This window comes from Pan paniscus, chromosome 2 (assembly GCF_029289425.2).
Source record: "Pan paniscus chromosome 2, NHGRI_mPanPan1-v2.0_pri, whole genome shotgun sequence".
NCBI classification, from domain to species: domain Eukaryota; kingdom Metazoa; phylum Chordata; class Mammalia; order Primates; family Hominidae; genus Pan; species Pan paniscus.
The window spans coordinates 53376502-53386021 of NC_085926.1; the positions used below are offsets into that span (position 1 = coordinate 53376502).

Genomic DNA, 9520 nt, shown 5'->3' on the forward strand with positions numbered 1-9520 from the left:
CTCTGGGGAAAGGTTTACTATGGGGAGGAATTTCACAATTAGCTCAGGTTCCGGCTATGCCTCTAGGTCGGTTAACGTAGGTGGATGAGTGGCAAGATGATAACCTTGAAGGGACAGAGATGCCTGGGTTGCACAATCCTTTTTTGGATTCTACTCTCCTCTGTAGCACCTGCTAAGCTGTCAATACTTGTTAACATTTCATTGATTTCTGTAGCACATTAGGGCCTTCCTGGAGTGTTCAACCATAGCCAAGTTTATAATGTAAAATTTCTGGAGGCTAATATTTATCTAAATTAAGTTAATTATAGGGATGATAAAGCTCACTGAGACATGTGTTTTGAAGAGATTAGAGTTGAATTTCCTAAACAAGAAGCAAGGGAAACCTTTCCTAGAAAATCGATTTGCCATCCTTCATGCTGATCATTTATGGGACATAAGTTCACTGTGGGAATGGCTTCTAAATGCCTCTGTTCAGAACCCTCTATTGGAGTGAGAGGGGAATAAAGAGACAAATCTCAGTTCACACTGGGAAAGTGTTCCCCTGCAGTCCCAAGCATAAATCTTGGTGTAAACTCTTTAAAAGGAGCAGTAAAGAAGGTGATGGTAAGAGCTCATATATGTGTGTCTAGGGATGAAAGATGGTAGCCAAAGGGTGGGAGTACTTTGTAAGCTGATTCCAGTTGTAGTTGATAATTACATTTTACTGTGTTGTCATTTTTTTGTTTTTGTTTTTGAGACAGAGTCTTGCTCTGTCGCCCAGGGTGGAGTGCAGTGGTGCGATCTCAGCTCACTGCAACCTCTGCCTCCTGGGTTCAAGCTATTCTCTTGCTTCAGCCTGCCGAGTAGCTGGGAGTACAGGCACCCACTACCACACCTGGCTAATTTTTGTATTTTTAGTAGGGACAGAGTTTCACCATGTTGGCCAGGTTGGTCTTGAATTCCTGACCTCAAGTGATCCGCCTGCCTCAGCCTCCCAAAGTGCTGGGATTACAGGCATGAGCCACCACGCCCAGCCTGTGTTGTCATTTTTATGGGTTGTGACAAGCTCAGAAATCTTCCTGCCTTCCCCTTGTCACCACCACCATCTTCTTCCTATCATTAAATTTCATTTTGATTCATTTAATAGATGTTTACTGCATAATTTTCATGGTGCTGAAGGTGCCACAAAAATGGTAGGTGTTAGAGAAATGAAACTATTAAGACCTGGTCTTTGCTCTTTGTATCAGTCCGTTCTTGCACCACTATAAGGAAATACCTGAGACTGGGTAATTTGTAAAGAAAAGAGGTTTAATTGGCTCATGGTTCTGCAGGCTGTATAGGAAGCATGATGCTGGCATCTGCTTGGTTTTTGGGGAGATCTCAGGAAACTTACAATCATGGCAGAAGGCAAAGGAGAAGTCAACACTTCACATGGCTAGAACAGGAGAAAAAGAAAGCGGGAAGAGGAGGTGCTGCACACTTTTAAATGACCAGATCTCATGAGAACTCACTCTCACGAGAACAGCACCAAGAGGAAAATCCACCTAATCCAATCACCTCCAACACTGGGAATTACAATTGACATGAGATTTGGGCAGGGACACCCATCCAAACCATTTCCTCTCTGAAGTTTATAGTCTGGTGAAGTAGACAAATAAATTCAGTAGTTGTGTATGTACAGTGAGGTAAGTTTCTAAATCTTGAGATAGAAGTATTCATAAAGTGTTATGGGAGCAGAGAGGGGATATCCAAATCAGCCCGAGTTAGAAGTAGGGAGAGCTTCTAATGAAAAATAATGCTGCTGCTTTCTTTTTTTGAGATGGAGTCTCACTCTGTTGCCCAGACTGGAGTGCAATGGTGCAATCTTGGCTCACAGCAACCTCCGCTTCCTGGGTTCAAGCACTTCTCCTGCCTCAACCTCCTGAGTGGCTGGGATTATAGGCACCTGCCACTATGCCCATCTAATTTTTGTATTTTTACAAGACATGGGGTTTTGCCATGTTGACCAGGCTGGTCTTGAACTCCTGACCTCAGGTGATCCGCTGCCTTGGCCTCCCAAATTGCTGGGATTACAGGTGTGAGTCATTGCACCCAGCGAAAATGATGCTTTTGAATTGACTTTTATCTTGTTGCCTAACATTTTAAAAAATTTAAATAAAATGCACAGATTGTGATATAGCTCAATGAATTTTGACAAATGTATACATCCATATTGACACCACCTGAATGGAGATATAAATCATAATCATTTTCATCAATACAGAATGTTCCTTTGTGCTTCTTTCCAGCCAGTATCGCACCCCCAGCCACCTCCTCAGCGGCCACCAGATGAATTGCCTTTGGCCCGGGCATTTACAATTGGAAGGAGTGGTGGAAGGGCAGGTCCATAGAGGGAGCAGTGTACAAAGGCATGGATGTGTGAGAGATTGTGGCACATGTGAGAGACCTCCAGCCCTCTGGTCTCATCTTGTTGGGCTGGGGGCAAGTCGTCTTTGTTAAATGAATGTTTGACAGAGATGAGGCTAAGTGCCAGGTCACCAAGGGATGGGACACCAAGCAACTTGACTTTCATCCTGTAAGACAAAGCGGGCCATGGAAGGGTTTCAGGCAGGGTAGTGGTCTTCATGGTATACTAAGACATTGATTTAATTAATTAATTAATTATTTTAGAGACAGGATCTTGCTCTGTCACCCAATCTGGAGTGCAGTGGTGCAATCATAGCTCACTGAAGTCTTTAACTCCTAAGGCTCAAGTGATTCTCCCACCTTAGCCTCCCAAGTAGCTCGGACTACAGGTGTGCACCATCATGCTCAGCTTAAATGACCTTTTAAGCAGAGAAAACTTAAATGTCTCACTTGTTCTATGAACTATATAAAATTATCAGAAAGGTGCTTAAATTGTGATAAATTTTTTTCTGGTTAAGCTGTGACTCCAGACAGGATCTACAGAGGAGTTTTACAATCTCGTCTCTGGGTTTTATGGAGAATTACTTTAGCTTTCTGTGTTAGTCTCTTAAAGATCTATGAACTTGCATTTTAAAGTTCAAATGGTTAAAACATTTTGAGGGCAAAGTTCTATTTTATTGGTAGGAAACTGTTAAATTCATTCTTCTGTAAAAGATAGTAATCAGTCCTTTTATGTGAGGAGGGACAAATATTTAATTTAAAAATACTGCTTGACATCAAACAATTGATCAAATATTTCAATGAAGACAGAGTTTTATGCTCAGTGATAGTGTTGGATGACGTCTGCATTTAAAATGCTCTTTCATATTAATTCAATATGTCATTGATCTCTGTCTTTGATTTACACAAAGGAGTCAGAGATGATTCTTTTCTGTAGGGAGAATCTCAAAAGCAGAATCTGAACTGACACTACAGAAGAAATGAAATAAGACTCATTAGGACTTTTTGAGAGAGTGTTGTTTGGTGCAGTGTCTTCTGACTGAATTGATAGTTCATTTGCTTTTGAGATATAAAAGGGAAAAACAGTTACCTGAAAGAAACTTCCAGTCTCTGGAGCAAGGTGGCCTACCTTTGGAAGTTCGTAGTCTAATGTTGACTGGTTGGTTTTGGGAATTGCTTCTGCCACCTTTCACCAAAGGAAACATTAGAATGCAAATTTGTTTTTAAAATTACATTGTTTTTCATACTTTGAAAAGTGAACTTGGATGAGTAACACTGGGTCTCAGTATTTTTATGCAAAAATTAAGGGGGTATAGACAATGAAAGCAACCCAGAAAGACATATTGAAAAATAACAGTTAAATACAGTGACTTACTATCTGAAAAGAACTAAAAGACGTTAAGAAAACAGTAAAAGACATGAAAGAGCATTATTCATCAGAATTAGAAAATCTTACAAATAGGGTGACAGAATTCAAGAAATAACTAGAAATGAAAAGAAAAAAATCATTTAAAAAATGACAATCAAACCAGAAGAAACTCTAGAGCAAATAGACACAAGAGAAGGCAAAAAGAAATATAAGTTCAAAGAAATGAAGAAACAAAAAACATTGAAGAAAAGTGACAAATATAGATCAGAAAGATCTGAAATATGGATAGTTAGAGTCCCTGAAGCGAAAGAAGACCAAAGAAAGGGAACAAAATGAGTACTACAACTGAAAGTCAAGAAAACTTGCCTGGCTGGGGCAGTGGCTCACATCTGTAATCCCAGCACTTTTGGAGGCTGAGGCACGAGACAAGTGCATCACTTGAGCCCAGGAGTTTGAGACCAGCTTGGGCAACATAGTGAGACCCTGTCTCTACAAAAAATTTAAAAATTAAAAAAAAAATTACCCGGGCGTGGTGGTGTGTGCCTGTAGCCCCATCTACTCAGGAGGCTGAGGTGGGAGGATGGCTTGAGCCTGGGAGGTCGAGGCTGCAGTGAGCGAAGATTGCACCACTGCACTCCAGCCTGAGCAACAGAGCCAGACCCTGTCTCAAAAAGGAAAAAAAAAAAGAAAGAAAGAAAAAGAAAAAAATACTTTCCTGAAATATTTCCAGAGGTATTTTGAAATACAGATTGAAAAAGCACACCATGTACCTAAACATATTGACCCAGGGCTATTCTAGAAAATATTCTAGGACATGTTCTAGAAAAATTATTGGATTTAAAGGAAAATAAACATTTCTTTTCTTTAGCAATATTATTTGGCTTTCAAAAAATTTCTATAAGCATTTAGACACAAATAGCATGTGACTTATGAAGAAAAGAAGATTAGATTATTATCAGACTTTTTGACAGAATAGCTTTGTGCCAAAATAAAATGAGGTAACATACTTAAGATACCCAAGGATATCAAGTGTGAGAGAAAGACCCTCTATCCAGTGAGATTGACACAAACTGATCAACATGCAAGAACTCAGGAACTCTTGTTCTCATGGGCTTTTATTAAAGCATCTACTCGAGATCAAGGCCACCAAAACAATTAGAGAAGCATTGACACAAGAACTGGTGGTGAGCATGAAATACATGGATGCTTATAGAACTAAGACTAAATGAGAGTTAAAAGAGGAAATTATTATATGTAAAGGTTTTACAGCCTGTCCAGATAGATCTACCATGACCATTAAAAAGGGGGAGAGAATGAAGTTAGCCTGAGAAAAATATTTTTAAACTTTAGTCACAATATATGGTGGTAATATTGTTATTGTTATTCTGAAATTGCCATACGATCCTTATAGGTTAGCACAAATGATGGGATATTCCAATCCTGTCATCCTCTGGGTCCTTGAGAACCAGGATTCTTGGTATGAAAGTGCCTAGTAACAACGGGCAAGCAGCCATAGTGCCTAGATTATAGTCTTGAAATACCATGTTCTGCTAAAGCAAACCTGGGCTGCTTGGAGAGATGGCTAATTCCAAATCTGGAATAGGAAATGTAGGAGATGAACTGGAATATCTTGACCTACCACACGGCAGAGAAGTTATCAAAGACTACTAGAGTCATGGGCAGAAGATTCTTAAAATTATTTTGAAGAGAGAGGGTCTCCCTATGTTGCCCAGGCTGATCTCAAACTCTTGGGCTCAAGTGATGTTCCCACCTTGGCCTCCCAAAGTGCTGGGACTACAGGTGTGAGCTCTGCATCTGGCCTTTCAGGGGCCATTTTGAAGAGCCTCCGACAGGTTAAAAAGGAAACAATTTCTGCCTTAATGAGGATAATGTTTAAATATTTGTGAATCCATGAGTTCATAATAATCTTTATTTTATTATATTATTATTTTTATTTTTTATTTATTTATTTTTTTTGAGATGGAGTTTGCTCTTGTTTCCCCAGCTGGAGTGCAATGGCATGACCTTGGCTCATTGCAACCTCTGCTTCCTGGGTTCAAGCGATTCTCCTGCCTCAGCTTCCCGAGTAGCTGGGATAACAGGCATAAGCCACCACACATGGCTAATTTTATATTTTTAGTAGAGATGGAGTTTCACCATGTTGTCCAGGCTGGTCTTGAACTCCTGACCTCAGGTGATCCACCCACCTTGGCCTCCTAAAGTGCTGAGATTACAGGCATGAGCCAGCATGCCTGGCCTATTTTTTATTTTTCTATTGCCCAGGCTGGAGTGCAACCTCTGCCTCCCAGGTCCAAGTGATTCTCCTGCCTCAACCACCCAAGTAGCTGGGATTACAGGCGTATGCCACCATGCTTGGCTAATTTTTGTATTATTAATACAAAATTGTATTAATTTTGTATTATTAGTAGAGACTTAAGTTTCACCATGTTGGCCAGGCTGGCCTCGAACTCCTAGCCTCAAGTGATCTGCCCGTCTTGTCCTTCCAAAGTGTTGGGATTACAGGCGTGAGCCACCTTGTCCGGCCAGTAATAATCTTTAAAAAGAAAATGAATTGGATCGTTCCAAGATGGCCGAATAGGAACAACTCCAGTCTGCAGCTCCCAGCGTGATCCACACAGAAGTCTTATGATTTCTGCATTTCCAACTGAGGTACCTGGTTCATCTCACCGGGACTTGTTGCACAGTGGGTGCAGCCCACAGAGGGTGAGCTGAAACAGGGTGGGATGTTGCCTCACCCAGGAAGAGCAAGGGGTCGGGGGATTTCCTTTTCTTAGGCAAGGAAGCTGTGACAGACCTGGAAAATCAGGACACTCTCTCCTTAATACGGCGCTTTTCCAATGGTCTTAGGAAACGGCACACCAGGAGATTATATCCCTCACCTGGCTCGGCAGGTCCCACACCCACAGAGCCTTGCTCACTGCTAGTTCAGCAGTCCAAGATTGAACTGCCAGGCGGCAGCCTGGTCTGGGGGAGGGGCATCCGCCATTGCTGAGACTTGAGTAGGTAAACAAAGCCGCCTGGAAGCTCGAACTGGGTGGAGCCCACCACAGCTCAAGAAGGCCTGCCTGCCTCTGTAGACTCCACCTCTGGGGGCAGGGCATAGCTGAACAAAAGGCAGCAGAAACTTCTGCAGACTTAAACGTCTCTGTCTGACAGCTCTGAAGAGAGCAGTGGTTCTCCCAGCATGGAGTTTGAGCTCTGAGAATGGACAGACTGCCTCCTCAAGTGGGTCCCTGACCCTCGTGTAGCCTAACTGGGAGACACCAGCCAGTAGGGACTGACTGATACCTCATACAGCCAGGTACCTCTCTGAGACAAAGCTTCCAGAGGAAGGATCAGGCAGCAATATTTGCTGTTCTGCATCCTCCGCTGGTGATACCCAGGCAAACAGGGCCTGGAGTGGACCTCCAGCAGACTCCAACAGAGCTGCAGCTGAGGGTCCTGACTGTTAGATGGGAAACTAACAGACAGAAAAGAATAGCATCAACATCAACAAAAAGGACATCCATCTGTAGTTCGCTATCATCAAAGACCAAAGGTAGATAAAACCACAAAGATGGGGAGAAACCAGAGCAGAAAAGCTGAAAATTCTAAAAGCCAGAGCACCTCTTCTCCTCCAAAGGATTGCAGTTCCTCACCAGCAATGGAACAAAGCTGGATGGACTATGACTTTGACGAGTTGACAGAAGTAGGCTTCAGAAGGTCAGTAATAACAAACTTCTCCGATCTAAAGGAGGATGTTCGAACCCATCAAAAGGAAGCTAAAAACCTTGAAAAAAGATTAGATGAATGGCTAACTAGAATAAACAGTGTAGAGAGACCTTAAAGGACCTGATGGAGCTGAAAAACATGGCATAAGAACTACATGATGCATGCACAAGCTTCGTAGCTAATTTGATCAAGTGGAAGAAAGGGTATCAGTGATTGAAGATCAAATGAATAAAATGAAGCAGGAAGAGAAGTTTAGAGAAAAAAAGAGTAAAAAGAAATGAACAAAGCCTCCAAGAAATATGGGGTTATGTGAAAAGACCAAATCTGCGTCTGATTGGTGTACCTGAAAGTGATGGGGAGAATGGAGCCAAGTTGGAAAACACTCTTCAGGATACTATCCAGGAGAACTTCCCCAACCTAGCAAGGCAGGCCAACATTCAAATTCAGGAAATACAGCGAACAACACAAAGATACTCCTTGAGAAGAGCAACCCCAAGACACATAATTGTCAGATATACCAAGGTTGAAATGAAGGAAAAAATGGTAAGGGCAGCCAGAGAGAAAGGTCGGGTTACCCACAAAGGGAAGCCCATCAAACTAACAGCTGATATCTTGGCAGAAACTCTATAAGCCAGAAGAGAGTGGGGGCTAATATTCAACATTCTTAAAAGAAATTTCAACCCAGAATTTCATATCCAGCCAAAGTAAGCTTCATAAGTGAAGCAGAAATAAAATCCGTTACAGACAAGCAAATGCCGAGAGATTTTGTCACCACCAGGCCTGCCTTACAAGAGCTCCTGAAAGAAGCACTAAACATGGAAAGGAACAACCAGTACCAGCCACTGCAAAAACATGCCAAATTATAAAGACCTCTGATGCTAGGAAGAAACTGCATCAACTAATGCACAAAATAACCAGCTAACATCATAATGACAGGATCAAATTCACGCATAACAATATTAACCTTAAATGTAAGTGGGCTAAATGCACCAATTAAAAGACACAGACTGGCAAATTGGATAAAGAGTCAAGACCCATCAGTGGGCTGTATTCAGGAGACCCATCTCATGTGCAGAGACACACATAGGTTCAAAATAAAGGGATGGAGGAAGATCTACCAAGCAAATGGAAAACAAAACAAAAAAAAAGCAGGGGTTGCAATCCTAGTCTCTGATAAAACAGACTTTAAGCCAACAAAGATCAAAACAGACAAAGAAGGCCATTACATAATGGTAAAGGGATCAATTCAACAAGAAGAGCTAACTATCCTAAATATATATGCACCCAATACAGGAGCACCGAGATTCATAAGGCAAGTCCTTAGAGACCTACAAAGAGACTTAGACTCTCACACAATAATAATGGGAGACTTTAACACCCCACTATCAATATTAGACAGATCAGTGAGACAGAAGGTTAACAAGGATATCCAGAACTTGAGCTCAGCTCTGCACCAAGCAGACCTAATAGACATCTATAGAACTCTGCACCCCAAATCAATAGAATATACATTCTTCTCAGCACCACATCACACTTATTCCAAAATTGACCACATAGTTGGAAGTAAAGCACTCCTCAGCAAATGTAAAAGAACAGAAATCACAACAAACTGTCTCTCAGACCACAGTGCAATCAAATTAGAACTCAGGATTAAGAAACTCACTCAAAACCTCACAACTACGTGGAAACTGAACAACTTGCTCCTGAATGACTACTGGGTAAAGAACGAAATGAAGGCAGAGATAAAGATGTTCTTTGAAACCAATGAGAAGAAAGACACAACATATGAGAATCTCTGGGACACATTTAAAGCAGTGTGTAGAGGGAAATTTATAGCACTAAATGCTCACAAGAGAAAGCAGGAAAGATCTAAAATTGACACCCTAACATCACAATTAAAATAACTAGAGAAGCAAGAGCAAATGAATTTGAAAGCTAGCAGAAGGCAAGAAATAACTAAGATCAGAACAGAACTGAAGGAGATAGAGACACAAAAAACCCTTCAAAAAATCAATTAATCCAGGAGTTGGTTTT

At 41.4% G+C, this 9520-nt stretch overlaps 1 non-coding gene across 1 annotated transcript; it reads right to left on the minus strand.

Annotated features, from left to right (window-relative positions):
• Positions 1-2901: 2901 nt before the first annotated feature.
• Positions 2902-3025, minus strand: LOC112439465 (small nucleolar RNA SNORA26). The gene has a single exon (XR_003027742.1). It is a non-coding gene; the product is annotated as a small nucleolar RNA SNORA26 (small nucleolar RNA).
• Between the last annotated feature and the right edge of the window lie 6495 nt (positions 3026-9520).